This window comes from Trachypithecus francoisi, unplaced genomic scaffold (genome assembly GCF_009764315.1).
Source record: "Trachypithecus francoisi isolate TF-2019V2 unplaced genomic scaffold, Tfra_2.0 Lachesis_group20, whole genome shotgun sequence".
NCBI lineage: Eukaryota > Metazoa > Chordata > Mammalia > Primates > Cercopithecidae > Trachypithecus > Trachypithecus francoisi.
Genome location: NW_022681466.1, coordinates 58371768 through 58391200, shown reverse-complemented (window position 1 = coordinate 58391200; position 19433 = coordinate 58371768).

Below are 19433 nucleotides of genomic sequence, written 5' to 3'. Positions count from 1 at the left end.
CCCCTTCATTTGAATTAGCTAGAGTAAATTCTGTTGTCTGCAACAAAAAGCCTTGATCAAATCATATATTAAATGATCTCATATACTGAGACATTTTACTATAGTCATTCTTTTGTTTCTGTGATGCATTTTGAATGGATTCAATATCATTAAGTTCATACCAATCACACTTTGATCTTACCACGTCCTGAGATGTTTATCTTATTTTCTCTTCTTAGGAATTTATACTTTCATTTGGACTTTAAGATAATTATATCCCCTTAAGTAAACAAACAGAAAGAGAAACAGAAACAAGAAACACAAACCCCAGCTGAACAAAAGTAAGAAACTTCCTTAAATCCAAGCTACAATATCTGAAGACAAAGACTGAAGGAAGAAATGGAAAGTGACTCAAAAGCTGAGGACAGTCAAACCAAAGCACTCATGGAGTCACATATTCATCACCAACTTGAGGACCTTGGAAAACTAACAAACTAATGGCACTAGGTCCAGCCAAAGATTGTGGGGGAGTGCTATATAAAAGCATATAAAAGAAATAATTAAACTCCTAAATGTCCACCCCTTCCCACATCCCCGACAGTTAGGCAACCACCCTTCTTCTTCCTCTGTAGGAATGGGAGGTATATTCTCTGACGAAAATGTCCTACAGAACCTTGTATGTCACCAGACATAGAAGCGGACAGAGATGAGGTCTAGGGCAGGAGTCAGCAATCTTTTTCTGTGGAGATCCAGATAGCAAATATTTTAGGTCTTATGAATGATCTGGTCTCTGCTGTAACTACTCGGTTCTGAAATTGTATCACCAAAGCAGCCATAGACAACACTTAAACAAATGGGTGTTGCTGTGTATCAAAAAACCTTTATAAAAAAGATGGTGGGCTGGATTTGGCCACTTGTTCATAATTTATAGACACCTGCTTTAGGGCGGTACCAGGAGTTTTAAGAAAAAAGTCTACAAGCTGAACAGGGAAACTCTCAGCCATCTTTCTCTGACCACTTCCTCTGTTAAGTTTATTGACCACAACCCACTTTCTACTAGCCCTCATCCTCCCCTTTCCCTTGCCAAAAAACTAAATTAGTAAATAAGAATATTATTATCTCAGTCCCTTTTCCAATGGTTCCTCTAATTTTTCCAAACTCTTACTGAAAATTGATCTATTCAAACTTCCTACTTCTTGAGTACAATTTGGTGAATTATGTTTTGTTAAGAAATAGTCTCTTTTTCTAGGATTTTAGATGTATTGCCATAGGAGTTGGATGTAGGGTTTTTATGAACATTTTAATTTTTTCTGTGAAAATATCTCCTTTCTTACGTTCAATTTTATATATTCTTACTCTCATTCTTTCTTTTTAAGTAGTCAAACTCACAAGAAGTTGACTTATATTATTGATCTTTTCAATGATCCAGCATCTGAATTTGTTTATTCTTCTTATGATTTGTTTCCATTTCAATAAATACTTGTTAAACAAATAAATGGCAGTCATCAGCAAATAGCTTGTTGTTACAGATCACCTGAGAGAAAACGTGTTGAGTGAGAAAGAAGGAGCCCTCTTAAGAACACCAGTATCTAAGGGTTGGGCAGAAAGAAAACAGTAACCACAAAAAAAGGAAATTGAGAAGAAACAATCTGATCTGATTAAGTTGGAGAAACACCAAAAAAGCACAGTGTCACAGACACCAAGATAAAAGTGTTTCAATAAGGAGAACCTTGTCAACAGTGTCAAATGCTGCCCAGAGGAGATTTCTTGCCTAAGGACTTAGAAGTGTTCCTTAACATGAGCTATAAGTAGGATGACCCTTGCAAGGACAGTTTTATGGAGTGATAGGAGTAAAAGTCAGATTTCAATGAGTAGAAGTACAAGAAAACAGCGAGAAAGTAAAGATAACAATTGCAGCTAACTCTCAAAACAGATCTTTGGGGACAGTAAGACATGCAATAGAGAGAAACTTTTATGAAGATCTGAAAATCTCAAGCATATTTAAATATGGACAGACAAAAGCCAGTCAAGGGTTGGGTGGAAGATACAGAGGATTAAATGTCACGCAGAGCACAGATGCAGGTATTAGACAGACATCTGAGAAGGATGTCCCTTCCCTTATGACAACAAGGCAGGAGGATAAGATATCTGTGGGCCAGCGTGGGTGAGCATGTTTTTATAGACATAGCTGGAAGTATAAAAAAACTATAGGATTTGAAATCGCTACAGTAAGTTTTGGAAGCAAAAGATAACTTGGGAATGGAGAAGAATGACATGTCAGCACTGAGAGCCTTGTTAAGCTTGGAGACCCCACAGTTATGAAAACACCAAGGCTAGGAGTGAGGGTTAACAGAGGCTGGATCCAGGCTTGCCTGTTGGCGTGACAGTCCCGGGTGATAACTAGTGATACTTGGGAGATTCTCACAGCTCCTCTGGCTCTGCCCACTCTGCACCAAAGCAGCCACAACTCAAAAGCTTTCTCTTCTACCTTTTCTACAGAAGGAAAAGAAATAAGCCTCTACTGCACTTTTTGGAATAAATTCCCTTTCTGTCTCTCAGCGCCAACTTTTAAATTGTGGGCTTGAAGAGTGAAGAATCCTAAGGTCTCCTTCCTTGTACTGAGATGGGACTGTTCCCTTGACCCCCTTCATGGGCAGAAACTGGAGTGGCTCCTTTCGCTCAGTCGGCCTCTGGCCACTCCCCGCAAGAGGAAGCAGGCAAGCAAGCAAGTCCAGGAAGTGGAGGGAATGAAGGCTGGAACCAGCCAGTCGCTCCTCTCTGGTGGGAGCAGGCTCTGTGCTGCCCTGCAGCGTCCAAGTCCCTGTCTCCTGGCACCTGAGTTCTTATCCAGTGTCCAGAAAAATTCAGGTCACGCAAATGGAGTGAAGGGTAGTGCATGTGGAGGATTTTATTGGGTGATGGCTGTCATCAGGATGGGAGTTGGAAAGGGGATGGTGCAGAAAGAAGATGATCTTTCCCTAAGCCACACCTCTGAAGTTAGCCATATCTATCTATAGTCTCAACACTCAGCCACTTGTATCCTTGACATTCAGCAGCTTGGATCCCCGACGCCCAGCCACTTGCATCCCCAGCCCCTTGCACTGACTACTTGCATCAGCCACTGTGTTGCTCTGCCAGTTGAAGTCTTTTTATGGGCACAGGATAGGGGCATGGCAGGCCAGAAAAGCAACATTTGGGCAAAGAAATGGGGTCAGCTGTTTGCACTTAGGGTCATGGTTCTAGGCTTAACGGTGAGGTCCAATGGGGAGCCTGGAGCCCAGCCATTCTACATCATCTCCCCCCTCTGAAGAGGCACATCTAATTGCCGTTAGAATATGGACAACGACCGGTCTTAGCTACTTCCTGCTGAAAGGGGACATTGTTTGGGGAAAATGGCAATCAGATTCCTTCCAGAAATTTACCTAAGGATCCCTGGCGAAAGGGAGCCATGGTCCGAGGCTCTGGCTGCCTGCCTGTTTGGAGCCTTGATGGCCTCCAGGCAAGAGAAAAAACAAGCTTTATAAGGTTAAGTATGCATGGGTCAAACATGTGTACTATGCAAGGAAAGAATTTAGTGCCAAAGATTACAGAAATAAGAAGTGAAATATACTAACGACATTGTACCCCAAGCTGTCTCACCCTGGTGAAAAAAATTAAGTCTTGTATAGGAGCAGTTACACTTTTGAGAGAGAGAACTGTTCTTGCCACATCTGTGGTGGTTAACAGTTGAACGTTAGGAATTCTGGGGTTCATGGGCTTGCACTATGGTCATTAAAGCTTCTGCCTCTTTCTTAGATCTAAAAGACCAAGGTGGCCACTTTCAGGAGATCCTCCAAAGTACTATCTAGACCCAGGGTCTGTTTCTGAGTATAAACTGGAGATGATCAAGTTTGTTGGTTGCCCATTCTGAAAGGCAGGGAATTTGAGGCATCCCTCATACCCTTCGTTCTTTCAGCAAAAACTTGGGGTGTGAGGGAGAAAGAAAGAGGGTGTTCCCCCCTTTTCTTTTCTGTCTTTATCTCTGAGTCCCAGTGACCTTGGCAGATGCCACCCATGGGTGCCAAAGCGGCTTGCACCCACGAAGCAGGGGGGCCTAGGGGGTGGAGTACCCACTCTTATCCACATATGCCTTATCTCCCCTGCTGTCCACAACCTTTGAGTTCCCTGAGCCTCACCTATGCCATGGAGCACGGCCTCCTTCCATGAAGCAGGGTTTTCGTTGGCAGGAATTGATCCCGCCCATTTACATTGTGCCTGTTACCTGGCTTTGGATCCCTCAGATCTCATTTTCCTTTCCAGGACCTCAACCTGAAGCTTGGAATCAAGTTTGAGATTAAAAAATGGTATCTGAAGGGCCGCAGAGATTCACTTAGATTAAGTCCCATGGGCGTTGGCAAATTTATAGCTACCAACCACCAAGGGTTGCGCCTCTGTCGTTTTCCTACCGTAAGCAGAGTGCTGAGGTAGGAAGAGAACCCTCTGCCTTAGAAAAGCAGAAAAACAACTTAAAGGGCAGAAGGGCAGTGGGGTGCGGGTGAAGGAAGAGCCTCTGCTCTGTGGAAATGGGTTCCTTTTATCCCTTCCCCACTTCAGATCAGCTAGACCTCCATAAAGGGAAACAGAGCCAATATTCCTTTTACCCAGTGGGAAGAGAGAGATGGCAGGGTCTTGAAAAAAAGGCAGATCCGACAGGTCCGCATGTTAACTTACCATCTGTTGCATGCCGGACGGGTCCCCAGATGAGACGGGATTGTTCCCTCGGCCTCCTTTGTGGGCGGAAACTGCAGCGACTCCTTTCAGTCAGTCCGTCGCTAGCCACTCCCCACGAGAGGAAGCGCGAGAGCTAGAGACTGCGAGAACTGGAGGTAACAAACGCTGAATCTGGCCGGTCGCTCCTCTCTGGCGGGAGCAGGCTCTGTGTGGTCCGCAGCAGCGTTCAAGCCTCTGCCCTCTTGGCACCTGGGTTCTTGTCCGGCGTCCAAGAAAACTTAGGTCCCATGAACGTATTGAACGGTAGGGTAGTGTATGTGGAGGATTTTATTGGGTAATGGCTCTCAGTGGGATGGGAGTGGGAAAGGCCATGGTGTGGAAAGAAGATGATCTTTCCCTGGAGCCACACCATCTGAAGTTAGCCGCTTCTATCCTGAGTCCCCAACACTCGGTCACTTGTATCCCCAATGTTCAGCAGCTTGTATCCCTAATGCTCAGCCGCTCGCATCCCCAACCATTTGCATCACCTGTTTGTGTTGCTCTGCCTGCTGAAGTCTTTTTTATGGGCACAGGATAGGGGCGTGGCAGGCCAAAAAGCAACATGTGGGTGGAAAACCAGGGTCAGGTGTTTTCACTTAGGGCCGCGGTTCCAGGTTTAAGGGTGGGGCTTAGCCAGGAGCCCAGCCATTCTGTATCACTACTTTGGAGTGGCGACACTGGGATAGGCAGCCTCTGATAAAACTATCCTTGACCTGAAAAAGTTAGAGATAAGAAGGACATGAACTGAGATGGGTCTTTTGCCACATGAGCAAGGTCTTATTTTTCTTTATTGCTATAGAAATTGTTCATCTCGGCTTTATTTTCTGTGAATTATTATTCAATTTTATAAAAGAAACACAAACATGTATGTTTATATGTGTGTGCATGTTTACATATGTGTGTGTGTATATATATACACACACACATATATATATATATTCTGTGCAAAGATCCTGTAGTCAAATAGTTACATGCATAGGAAAAAGACTCAATGGATATATGAAATATGATAGTAGAAAGTGAAAACTTTTCTTCTTCATATTTGAGCCATGAACATGTACTCATTTGTAATGAGAAGAAAATCAATAAAATGTATTTTTAAAGTCAACATATTTGAACAAATATTTTTCTAGCGGCCACGTTCAAAAATAAAACCATATTCTGGTCTCATTCCTTTGCATTCAGGAAGCACTTTTCAAATATATCTTCCACGTTCCTGATTTGATTTTCATAGAATAATTCTGCTTTGAATGAATTTTTAAATTCCATTAGAGCTTGTTTACTTACCTGAAATTCTTTCCTCATCTAATTTCTTTATAATTTCTGCTTTATCTCAATCTGTTCTCTTCTCAGCTCAAATTTCTTATCATTCATCTTTCCTGTCATTTATCCATGTTTCCTTGAGCCCTGAGAGTACAAGGCACATGCTGGTGAATAGTTTCTTCTGTTTATTGCGGTAGTATTTTAAAAACAATATTTCCTTCTTTTTTTTTTTTTCTTTATGCTATAGCATTACTTCATAGGCTCCCTACTGGTTTGCATTTAATTTCCTCATCCTTAAATGATAGGAGATACATCAAATACTATTTATTCCAAGATAAGGCATTCTGCACACTGCTTGCAAGCTGTTAAATGCAGGGTCTGGGATCTGAGCCTCCAATTTTGAACCAGTTCAATGATTCCCAGCATTCTGGGAAGAGTGGGCAAGAGGAAGTTCCCCTCAGCTGGGAGGTGTTTTGGTTTTCAGTGGAGTCTGTACGCTGGGGGCCAGACAATATAGCTTGACTTCCTTTTAATTTCTTTGGTAAGAAGTCCTAACCCAATGGTGGGAAGACCCTCCATTGCCACCATGCTCAAGAACTTCTGGTAACAGCCGTTGACCCCCTGACCTCCAGCTAAAATTTCTTCTCACCTCCTCTGATTACTTTCCAGTGCCACCCCCTGCAACTTAAGAGAAGAAACTGACTCTAAACAGAGGTTGATCCCCAGCCACTGCTCTGGTGGAACTGAAAGGTTTCCATGTGGAAGCCCCTGACCACCACCACTCAGTTCAGGTGAGGGACCTGAGTCCTTTCCCCCTTTTTTTTTTTCCTTTTTCTGAATCCTATTCCTTTTTTCCTTTTCCTGAGTTCTTTATTTTGATGTTTTTTCCTTTTTCAGCCACTGCTGAGCCCTTAGTATGGTGTTGATGCCTGTGCCCTGGACCTCCCACACAGCTGCTCGTAGATCTTTCCTTCCTCTTGTTCTGGGGTGTCACCCTTGCATCCTTCCTACTCAGTAGCTGCTACAGTCCTCATCACAGTTGTCCTGGAGCTCAGTCTGCAGAGACACTTCTAAGAGAAGAGTTTGCCCACCTTACATCCTGTCTCCAACTCCACTGCTTGCCTCCAGCTGAGGGGTGCTCATGGAGTTTAAAATTCCTGATTTCTGTCATGTATCACGCCCTGTTGACATTTTTTTCACATAAACCCATCAATATTTTATCTAGAAGAAACCACTGTACATTTCTAATATGTCATTCATACTCTCCTAGCTGTAGTAAGAATGCAGATATGGTGCCTAAGTTTGAGGCAGGAGAATAGGATCTGGAGGCAGGAAATCTAAGGCCAATTCATGCTAACTTCCTAGAACTAAATTGAAAGGAAAATCCCAAAATTTCACGCTGAAGTAACAAAAGGACTGGATGCCACTCACTTTGCAACCCCGCCACCCCTTCTGCACGGCAGATGGAAATATTAAAGTACCTCTGATTGGTTGCTTTCCACAATCAATCAGATGTTTGCATAGGAGTGTAACTTTGTAACTTCATGTTAGCCTCTGATGGTTGCTTTCTGCAACCAATCAGACTGATTGAGGGCCACCACTTCATTTGCATGGGGCGGACGCCAGTGGCCAATGGGAAACCTCTAGGGGGCATTTTGACCCCAGAAGATTCTGTAACTGGGGCTCTTGAGCCACTGCTTGGGCCTTCTCCCACCTTGTAGAATGTACTTTCATTTTCAATAAATCTCTGCTTTTGTTGCTTATTCCTTCCTTGTTTTGCTGTGCATTTTGTCCAATTCTTTGTTGAAAATGCAAAGAAACTGAACAACTTGCAGTCAAGACCCTTTACCGGTAACATATTTTGGAGAGCCAACCAGGAAATAAGCCCAAAGTTGGGGATTTATTTTTCTCCTTGCCCCTTTTCTTCTCTGCTGCATACAGGGCAATCTTTCTTTTTCTCTCTCTCTTTTCCTTTCCAACTCAGGACGCTCGACGGACAGCACCTAAGCATGGAGGCAACTGCGAGTTGCTGGCCAGGGCCACTCTCTGTTGAAACAGAAAAGTTTCCACGTGGAAGCCCCTGACCACTACCCAGTTCAGATGAGGGACCTGAGTTCTTTCCCTTTCTTTTTTTCCCTTTTCTGAATTCTATTCCTTTTCCCCTTTTTCTGAGTTCATTGTTTTTTCCTTTTTCAGTGTTTTGACAGCTATTTCCTAGTAGCTCCCTGGTAAGTGAGGGCAACTGGCTGGGGCCACTCTCCGGTGCTGTCTGAAGGCCAAGGAATGAACAAGGATGACTTCCCTGCCCAAAAAAGGAAAAGACTGTTTTCTACCCTTTCTGGTTATAGTCCCTGGTCCTTATGTGTGATGCAGCTGGCAGTGGCAGCTTGTCCAGGGCGAACTCACACATGTTTCAGGCAACTTGAACCTTCTTTTCTTATCCTAAATTCTTCCCTTCCTCTACTTGACTGGCAAAGGACAAAAAACCCACCTAGCTATGCAAAAAAGGTTGTACAGCTAGTTGTTTAAAGCGAGAGATGTTTAGGACAAGTCAGAGGGTCCAGGCATGTTGTAGGTGGTGTATGTGGGTCATGGGTTGAGGAGAGTCATGAGAAAGGGAATTTATGCAGGAACTGATGAGTGGGTTTATTGCTTAAATCTAGAGTTAAAGGGTTGCTTTAAGTGGGATAGAAAAACCTTGAGGAAAGTTCATAGTACGTCATCAGTGGTGAAGGAAAACAATCCAAAGTGGTGCCAGCACCCATCGAAGGTCAGAGACATTTGATGGACTAAGTCAGCGCCCTAAACTGAGGGCACCCCTGGGGACCCCAGTCAGGGCCTAGAATTTTTCCAGGGGGCATGACCCAGGTAAAATTTGGGTCACTTGATAAACCCTCCACTTTTCAAAGTCCTCTTCTCTTTTCCAGGCCACTATGGACAACTCTGAATCTATTCCACCTGATTCCTAGCTTGACTACATCCTCCACCACTGGAAGCAATTTGACCCTGACAATCTAAAGAGAAAAAGTGTATATATTTTTTCTGCAATACTATCTGGCCCCATTATGAACTGCCCAGCCAAGAACAATGGGCAGTCAACAGTAGCCTTCATTATGACACCATCCTGCAATTAGACCTATTTTGCAAGAGGCTGGGCAAATGGTCAGAAATCCCATATATATAGGCTTTCGTGACCCTATACCAAAACCTAACAATCTGCAAAACTCCCAGAACCCACCCCCTAAAGGAAGGTTCTAAGGCACAGCTAGATATTATAGATGACCCCATTTTACAAGGACCACCTGTCTCTCAGGGTGAACAGCAACTGCCCCCATGTAGCCCCTTGCCAAGTGCTGCTGAGGCTAAAACCCAAGGGCAAACACTGGGGACCCTACTAAGTCCCCCTCACACTTGGAAGGGAACACCTTATTCAACTCTCCCTCCAGCCCTGCTACCCCTTAGGGAAGCAGCAAGAACTAAGGGGCCCATCCTAGTGCAGGCCCCCTTCTCTATAACTGATATACAACAATGTAAGGGGAAGCTATTCTGAGAATCCTAGGAAATGTCCAGATGGGTTCCAAACTTTGAACTTAGCCTTTGAACTCTCATGGAGAGATGTTCAATTCATTTTAGAACCTGCTGCATTCCCTCAGAAAAGGAACAAATCTTTGAGGCCACTCCCCCGCCTCCACCCAAGAAGTGGATGAATTATTCACTCCAAACCCTCAGAACGATCACCAGAGCCTAGATACAGTTCCCACTACTCATGCTAATTGGGACTATAACACCCCCATGGGAATGAACGACCAGGCTAAATTTCTTGAGGCTCTCCTTGGAGGAATGAGAAAGGGAATAACTAAGCCAGTATATTATTATAAAGTAAGAGAGGTTACACAAGGCAAGAAGGAAAATCCAGCCATGTTTTACGGGAGGCTGGAGGAAGGCTTTAAGAAATATACTAATCTGGGCCGGGCGCGGTGGCTCAAGCCTGTAATCCCAGCACTTTGGGAGGCCGAGACGGGCGGATCACGAGGTCAGGAGATCGAGACCATCCTGGCTAACACGGTGAAACTCCGTCTCTACTAAAAATACAAAAAAAACTAGCCGGGTGAGGTGGCGGGCGCCTGTAGTCCCAGCTACTCGGGAGGCTGAGGCAGGAGAATGGCGTAAACCCGGGAGGCGGAGCTTGCAGTGAGCTGAGATCTGGCCACTGCACTCCAGTCCGGGCGACAGAGCGAGACTCCGCCTCAAAAAAAAAAAAAAAAAAAAAGAAATATACTCATCTGGACCGGGCGCAGTGGCTCACGCCTGTAATCCCAACACTTTGGGAGGCTGAGGTGGGCGGATCACAAGGTCAGGAGATCAAGACCATCCTGGCTAATACAGTGAAACCTCGTCTCTACTAAAAATACACAAAATTAGCCAGGTGTGGTGGTGGGTGCCTGTAGTCCCAGCTACTAGGGAGGCTGAGGCAGGAGAATGGTGTGAACCTGGAAGGTGGAGCTTGCAGTGAACCAAGATTGTGCCACTGCACTCCAGCCTGGGCGACAGTGAGACTCTATCAAAAAAAAAAAAAAAAGGAAGAAGAAAGAAAGGAAGAGAGAGAAAGGAAGGAAGGAAGGAAGGAAGGAAGGAAGGAAAGAAAGAAGGAAGGGAAGGAAGGAAGGAAGGAAGAAAGAGAGAAAGAAAGAAACTAATCCAGACCCTTCTTCTCCCCAAGGCAAAATATTAATGGCGTAGCATTTCATTAGTCAATCCACCCCAGTTATCAGACATAAGCTCCAAAAGCTACAGATGGGGCCACAAACTAATCAAAATCAACTTCTTAATATCATCTTTATGGTGGTATTATGACCCTGAGAAAGGAAAAAGGGAACAGAATGAAGAAAAACAGACAGCCAAATTTATGGCAGACATCATTGTTGATGCTCTGAATGCCCAAAAAGCGTTTAAGGGAAACCCGAAAGGCCATAAACCACCACCCTTTTCCGCAGGGTGGATGGAAAACTGGTTGCAGAAAGCAATGAATCAGACGTTTGTATGGGAGTGTAACTTTGTGACCTCACTTCAGCCTCTGATTGGTTGCAGAAAGCAACCAATCGTAATGATTGTAGGCCACCACTTCATTTGCATGGGGTAAACACCAAGTGGCCATAATGGGCTCTTAATGGCAGCAAAGGCTTTTGCTTCAAAAGCAAGAAAAATGGGCACTGGGCAAAGGAATGTACTCAGCTTCCATCAGGCTCCTGCCATCAATGGGAAGGCACCAGTCGTGACCCCTGGCACTGGAGAATTGACTGCTCCTGCTCCCACTGAGGGGCTCAGTCAGGCAAAACTCTAGCAGTGCAAACGGAGGAATTAGATGAAGACTGAGAGGGCCCAGTGTCTTCCTCACTGCCCCTTTCCTGGAACACTGTAATTACTACTTAGGATCCCCAGGTAACTCTGAACATCAGGGGCACTCCAATTCAGTTTCTTTTCAATACAGAGGTGAATTACCCTGTCTTTACTGCTTCCGTAGGAAAATTTTCCTCCTGGTCCATGGGTGTTATGGGATTGGAAGGAAAGTCACAAACAAGATTCTTTACCTCTCCTTTGATTTGTCAATTTGAGAAACAAATCTTCCATAGAAAGTTCCAGTAGTACCAAGCTGCCCAGTCCCCCTGTTTGGAAGAGATATTATGGTTAAAAGCATCCAGCCTGTTGCCCGGGCTGGAGTGCAGTGGCGCAATCTCAGCTCACTGCAACCTCGGCGAGGTTCAAGCAATTCTCCTGTCTCAGCCTCCCGAGCCTTAGACTGATCCAGTTCTCCTCACTTTCTTGCTTGCCGTTCCAAGAACAATGTAAAATGTGCTGGGAATGGAACATCCTGAAATATGGAGGGATTGGGCAGAGCAGCCTGAGCTCTGTTTCTGTTCAAAACCTGCCCCTAGAAACAAAATGTCCTTCAGTGCTTTAACCCAGCATGTCATGTCCATGGGGCAATACATGGGAACACAGGGAAGGGTGTTCTGGGGTCCCTCAGCTGCAGTGCTAGCAGGGCACACACAGACAAGACTGTCCTCTCCAGCCAGCTTTCCTGAGGCTCATAGGATCCGCACATCATGAACACTAGGCTTCTGCTGTCCCTTGATGCCTATTAAGTAATAAATCAATTTCATGTGACTTGCGTGCATGGTGTGTTCTGTCTTACCAGACTCAGACAAGTTGGTAACCAGTGCAGTGAATTGGCTTCACAGTGATTCTGCTTCACAGTACCTTGTTCTTCTATCCTGAAAGAACTCTTGGGTGATATACGCACTGAGTACCACTGGCTGTCGGAGTCATAAAGGCACCTTGCCACTCTCCCCTTTGTCTACTCCAGGCCACTTGCCACTGAGCAATGCACTGGCATCTCATCCCCTCAGCATCACATCTGCTCATGCAGCTGCTTTAGTCTTTCAGATTCAAAGCAACACAGACCCTCTGGGCTTCAAAGCAACTCTGTATTCCCAGCCCAAACATTTCTTATATTTGTGGCTAAATAATGCTATTGCACCACGAATGTCTTACTTTTCTTTAGTGAAAACACCATTCGGATTTTATTGGCTTCTCCCTTTCTCCCTGCAACAGAGACATGAATCCAAGTTAGGCTGATGGATTGTAGTAGTGAGGAGCCATGGGCCAAGTGAAAGACTTTAGAATTAATTTACTCATTGTATTAATCAGGGTTTTCCAGAGGGACAGAGCCAATAGGATTTTTATAGATATATATGAAGGATATATATATATATATAATGTAATTATATATTTATATATTTTTTATATGTATATATAAAATGTAATTATATATTTATATATATATAATTTTGTTTTTGAGATGGAGTCTCACACTGTAGCCCAGGCTGCAGTGCAGTGGTGCGATCTCAGCTCACTGCAACCTCTGCCTCCCGAGTCCAGGTTCAAGCAGTTCTCCTGCCTCAGCTTCTCAAATAGCTAGGATTACAGGAACGCGCCACCATGCCCAGCTAAATTTTGTATTTTTTTTAGTGGAGCTGGGGTTTCACCATGTTGGCCAGGCTGGTCTTGAACTCCTGACCTCATGACCCACCCACCTCAGACTCCCAAAGTGCTGGGATTACAGGCATGAGCCACAGCACTCGGCCATATATACATTTTTATATATGCATACATAGTACATATATATTATATGTAGCAGATATATGAATTTATTAGAAAAAACTCATGTATTGGTTTATTAGAAAATACTTACATCCTGACAAAGCCAAGAGTATTTATATATATATAAATATATATGTAGGATATATATATAAATTTTTATATATACATATATGGTGCACCTTTATATGCATATATGAAAATATGTATATGTGTACCATATATATGAGTTCCTTAGAAAAAACCGCATTTATTAGTTTATTATATGAGTTTATTAGAAAAAATCAGCTCACATTATTACACGGCAAAGTCCGATGATGGGCCATCTGCAAGCTGGGAAAAGAGAGAAGCTGGTAGCAGCTTAGTCCAAGTCCTCAAGTCTCAAAATTAGGTAAGCTCATAGTGCATCCTTCAGTCTGAGGCCAAAGGCCAGGAAAACCCCAGGAGGCTGCTAGTGCAAGTCTCAGAGTCCAAAGGCCAGAGAACCTGGAGTCTGATGTCCAAGAGCAGGAGGAGCAGAAGAGTTCGGCACTGCACTGGGAAAGAGAGAGAACAAACTCAGCAAGCTGCTTATGCCCCTTATTTCGCCTGCTTTGGTCTAGCCACGCTGACAGCCTATTGATTGGTGCTCACCCACAGTGGGGGCGGGTCTTCCTCTCCCAGCCCACCAACTCAAGTGTCAATCTCCTCTGGCAACCCACTCACAAACACACCCAGAAACTATGCTTCACGAGTCATCTAGGCATCCCTCAATCCAGTGAAGTAATATTAACCATCACATCACCTAATATTAACCATCACCCTCACTCATTAACTTATTTATTCGTTTATCCATTCAAAGGAAATATTTGTTGAATGCCCTTTATATGTCAAACATTGTGGTAGACCCTGGGGGCATGGCATCTTTCTTCCCAGTGGGACCTTGGATTTTATTGTTTTTTTTTTTAATTTTTAAAAGATTATGTTTAGTTGGCAAATAATAATTATACGTATTTATAAAGTACCATGGGATGTTTTGATATATGCAACATTATGGAATAATTAAATCCACCTAATGAACATATTTGTTACCTCACACGCTTACCATTTTTTACTGTGTAGTATGAACACTTAAAATCTACTCTCTTAATAATTTTGAAATATACATTATGGGCCGGGCGCGGTGGCTCAAGCCTGTAATCCCAGCACTTTGGGAGGCCGAGACGGGCGGATCACGAGGTCAGGAGATCGAGACCATCCTGGCTAACATGGTGAAACCCCGTCTCTACTAAAAATACAAAAAACTAGCCGGGCGAGGTGGCGGGCGCCTGTAGTCCCAGCTACTCGGGAGGCTGAGGCAGGAGAATGGCGTGAACCCGGGAGGCGGAGCTTGCAGTGAGCCGAGATTGCGCCACTGCACTCCAGTCTGGGCGACAGAGCGAGACTCTGCCTCAAAAAAAAAAAAAAAAAAAAAAAAGAAATATACATTATGATTAACCGTAGTCACCATGCTGTGCAACAGATCTCAAAATAATTGGGTCAAATTGGGTACCCAACTCTCTGGGCCACCAATAAATTCTCTCCCACAAGCTTTCTCAGTCCCTTATGCAAAAGTATTCTAAGCAATAACACCAGAATAAACTCAGAACATTCTAGTTGTGTAAGGAGTCCCTTAGTCTGTCTTACAGCACCTTTTATTAGCATCTATGTGCCTTCAGAACAGGGATCATATCTTCATCAACCAACCATCCTCTAAAGGAGTATTTTTATAAACTGTAATTTTTCAATATCATATGAGACCATCTTTCAAGACACGGTCTTGGACCAACTGAATTAGATCACTTAGGATTTTTTTAAATTAATGAAATACTTACATCCTGTATCAGAATCACTGAGGATGCTTGAAATGCAGATTCCTGGACCAAATCTTGAACCTTCTAATGTTGAATCTGGAGAGTTCCACAGGACACTCTGCGAAGCATCCTAGGGCATTTTTAACAGGCTCCTTGGTGATTCTGAGGCACGTGAAAGTCAGGTAGGTTCTTCATATCTGCATCTGTTCACATATAGGAAATCTGCAAAACTTTATTTTAAATAAAGATTATGTCATTGCTTAAAAGAAAAACTTGACAATAATTGCTCTAAAACACGCAACCCAAGGGTGCAGTGTGAGATGAACTAAGAATTGAGATGAAATCATAAAATCGTTAGGAGAATAAAGCAAAATAAACATGGAGGTGAGCGGAAGTTAGGAAAGAGGTATCCATAGAAGTGCAGCCAAACCTAAGTCGGAGGAACCAAGTTTGTGTGGCCCTCTGGGGCCTTGATCTAAAGGCTTTAGCCAAGTAGTGAGCTCAGAGAATTTTGGAAGCCTCTACTGAATGGTCCAGACAAAGCTGCAAAGACCATGTTAGGGAGCAGCTGGATCCCCTTTGAAAGACTGGAGATTCTACCTCGTTATTGTGTCTCTGCTGACCTTCAAGGAACTGTGCTCATTTTTGCCAAAGCCACATCTGAGCTGAGAACAGGAGCATGAAGGCGAACAGGTAAGCCAGTGTCTCCCCTGCTCTTATCATTCTCATCTGTAAAGCAAAGGAGTTGAGCCAGGTGTCTCTTCTATGTCTCTGTCAGGAGCAGCATTTGGAACCTGGGGAAAAGTGGTCAGCCTGCCAATGGAACTTGAGCATCCATGGATCCCATCAATATAGACTCAGATGCAAAGGTATTTCTGCATTCACATAAATCAGAAAAATAAAAATTAACTGTTGAGCCTCCTAGGGAGAGAAGAGCATCAAGGAAAAAGCAGTATTTGTGGTTCCTCTGCTCCATAAGTACTTCTAGAAAACAAATGACTGACTTCAAAGAAATGAAGGGATTCCTTGTATCTCATGAAGAGGCTTCCTGTCTAAGAGAGAGGTGGAGAAAATGCAGTCATCACTGCCAATTCCAGATCATCTTTGAGAGGAGGGGACATGTCTGTGCAGGATCTGGCTCCCTTAGAGATAAAACCAGCTTGAGGAAGAGCCAGCAGTCTGATGAGTAGCCCCAGCTCACTTGGAGAAACCATTTTCACTGAAATTTTTCAGAGGCCAGATCTGGATTCCAGAGTAACTTTGTGAGGTGCTACTATAAGTAATGAATGGATATTTGCCAAATGTTCCAGAATTTACAGAAGTGAGTGTTGAAAATTCTTTTTTGTAAATTTCTCCAGAGCCTGCACCAGATCTTAATCCTTGAGTGAGATTTGAGATTTACAAACAGGCAATAGACAGTTGGGAACAGGGAAGGTGAATCGGGTCAGTGCCCAAGCCCGGTAATTGGGGTCATAAAAAGGTGACACTTTTTCTATAATGAGGATGCATCACTTTTATGATAAATCAAAGTTAATTTTTAAAAATCAGACTGCTTTCATTATGTGACTCAAATTAGCCTTGAAAGTAATCTGCCAAGAAGAAAGAAAGATGGCTGATAGCAACAGCAGCACCATTAGAATTCACAGACAGCTGCCCATGGTGATGATATTGTAGGAAACAGTCCTCACTAGAAATACTGGCATTTTATTTTAAAAGGTCTTCATAGAGTTCTGAAACACACACCCTGTTCAGAGACACTCCATCACCCGCATCACCGCCATGAACCACCTCCACTCAGGAAACTTAAGATCCTGAAGCATCGAAATCCTCAGTGGTACTTTGCTGCCTCGACTAGCTCAAAACACATCTCACCCCACTCAGGGGGGAGGCCCCAGTATAGTCTTGGTATTGAGGAAGGTTACAGAGACTGGAGGGAAGCCAGGGGATCAGACTGACTTCCTAGTGTGAGGGCTATACATAAATGGATGTTAATGAACAGAAAAAGATCCAGACCATGCCAACAGCCTCCTTCCTAGCCCCTCTGGCACTGGTCTCGCCTGTCCTGCATATAATCCCACAGCACTCTCAGAGAGACTCTCTGACAGTCAGGTCACACCGCAAGTCACAGGTTCAAAGCTTATAAGGGTCTCATCACTTTTCCAGGAGAAAATACAAGCCCACTTGCATGGTGCACAAGACTTTCTCCACTGCTTCCCTGTTAATATAGCTTGGATATTTATTTGTCCCCTCCAAATCTCATGTTGAAATTTGAATCCCCATGTTGGAGGTGGGGCCTGATAGAAGATGCTTTGGTCATGGAGGTGGATGCCTCATGAATGACATGATGCCTTCCCTGCATAATGAGTGAGTTCTCACTTTGTTAGTACATGAGAGAGCTGGTTGTTTTTTAAGAGTGCAGCACCTCTCCCCTCTCTCTCTTGCTCCCTCTCTCATCCTGTGACACACTAGTTCCCCTTCCTCTTCTGCCATGATTGGAAGCTTCCGGAAGCCCTCACCAGAAGCAGATGCTGGTACCATGCTTCTTGTACAGCCTGCAGAACTGTGAGCCAAATAAACCTCTTTTCATTATAAATTGCCCAGCCTCAAGTATTGCTTTATAGCAGCACAAAACGGACTAATACATCTGTCTTACCTGGTCACCTGCCACCCTTTCACACCTTATACTAAAGCCATACTGACGTATCTACAGTTTCCTTGTGGACTTGTCAGTGTGCTGTTCTTTTCCTCTCAATAATTTTCCATGTGATTCTTGCCTTCTACTCAAGGGATATCCCGAGGCAAACTGTCCCTTCATTACTGGCCCCATACATGTGAAGAGAGGGAAGCTGAATGATTTCTTTGAGGACCAGTCTGGAAACAGCACCAGTTCCCAGATGCCATAAAATAAGTTTTGTCCTGGTCTGATTTCTGCCTGAACTCACTGCTAAAACCTGTATTAAGATGTCTCTCACTCTACCAACTGTCTCTACATGGAGCCTGGGGACTCACACGTCAAGTTCTGACCAAAGTTCTAAATCCAAGCAGATCCCTATAAGTAATTCATCTGGACACATTCACTTGGACAATTCACCAAGAGAGCGAATTGGGTCAGTTTCACTATGCTTGTGGGTCTTAAGACTGGCTGTACATTAAAATAGGTCTAGGAAATATTTTTAATGTAAAGCCAATGAATTAGACACTCGGAAACTTAGCTTGAGCATCTATTACATTTTCAAAACTCCAAAGGAAATTCTAATATATGACCATATTGAGAACCATTGCATAGTTTCCTCAACTTCCTTCTGCTTGGCTCCCTTTTTCTCTTTATTATTGCCCCGATACCTTCTATGTGCCTCACCCATCCTTCTGTGACAGAGCCTAGCTCACCCAATCACAATTATCCAGTGGAAATAAAACTAGGAATTGAGTTGGGGTTACATGATAGGTAGAATTCTAGGCTCTAGAAACACCATTTGGTCACATTCAATAAAACGCACCACCCGGCTTTTCACAACCACCTGGTTGGTTTCTCCCTTTGGAAGGAATTAGGCCAGACTCAAAAGAAGCTGATTTGACAGATGGATATCACGTAGGGTTTCAGAAAACTAAGGCTGCTGGGCTAATAAGGTACTTATTACTTAGAATGGCCAAAAGCACAGATCCAAGTTTGAAATGAAAAGACCTGTCTGTAGGAGGGTTCTAGAGAGATAGAATGACTGTATTAGATCCAAACAATGGGAACCAAAAGGAGAGAGAGAGAGAGAGAGACAGAGAACAGAGATCGGAGGTAAGAAGACCAGTATGATAAAGCAAATGGGGGTTGTACCAGCTTGATATTGAGGGGTGAGAGTTTACTGGGAAGGGACTTGAAAGAACATTGTAGGGTAATGTACATATTCTGTGTCTTGGGCCAGGTGCAGTGGTTCATGCCTGTAATCCTAGCACTTTGGGAGGCCGAGTTGAGCAGATTACTTGAGATCAGGAGTTTGAGACCAGCCTGGGCAACATGGGGAAATGCCATTTCTACAAAAAATACAAAAGTTAGCCAGGTGTGGTGGCACTTGCCTGTAGTCCCAGCTACTTGGGAGGCTGTGGTGGGAGGATTGCTTGAACCTGGGAGGCAGAGGTTGCAGCGAGCCAAAATTATGCCACTGCATTCCAGCTTGGGAGACAGAGTTACACTCTATTTCAAAAAAAAAAAATAAATAAAAGGCTGGAAACCATCATTCTGAGCAAACTATCACAAGGACAGAAAACCAAACACCACATGTTCTCACTCATAGGTGGGAACTGAACAATGAGAACCCTTGGACACAGGATGGGGAACATCACATACTGGGGCCTGTCGTGGGGTGGGAGGAGCAGGGAAGGATAGCATTAGGAGATATACCTGATGTAAATGATGAGTTAATGGGTGAAGCACACCGACATGGCACATGTATACACATATGT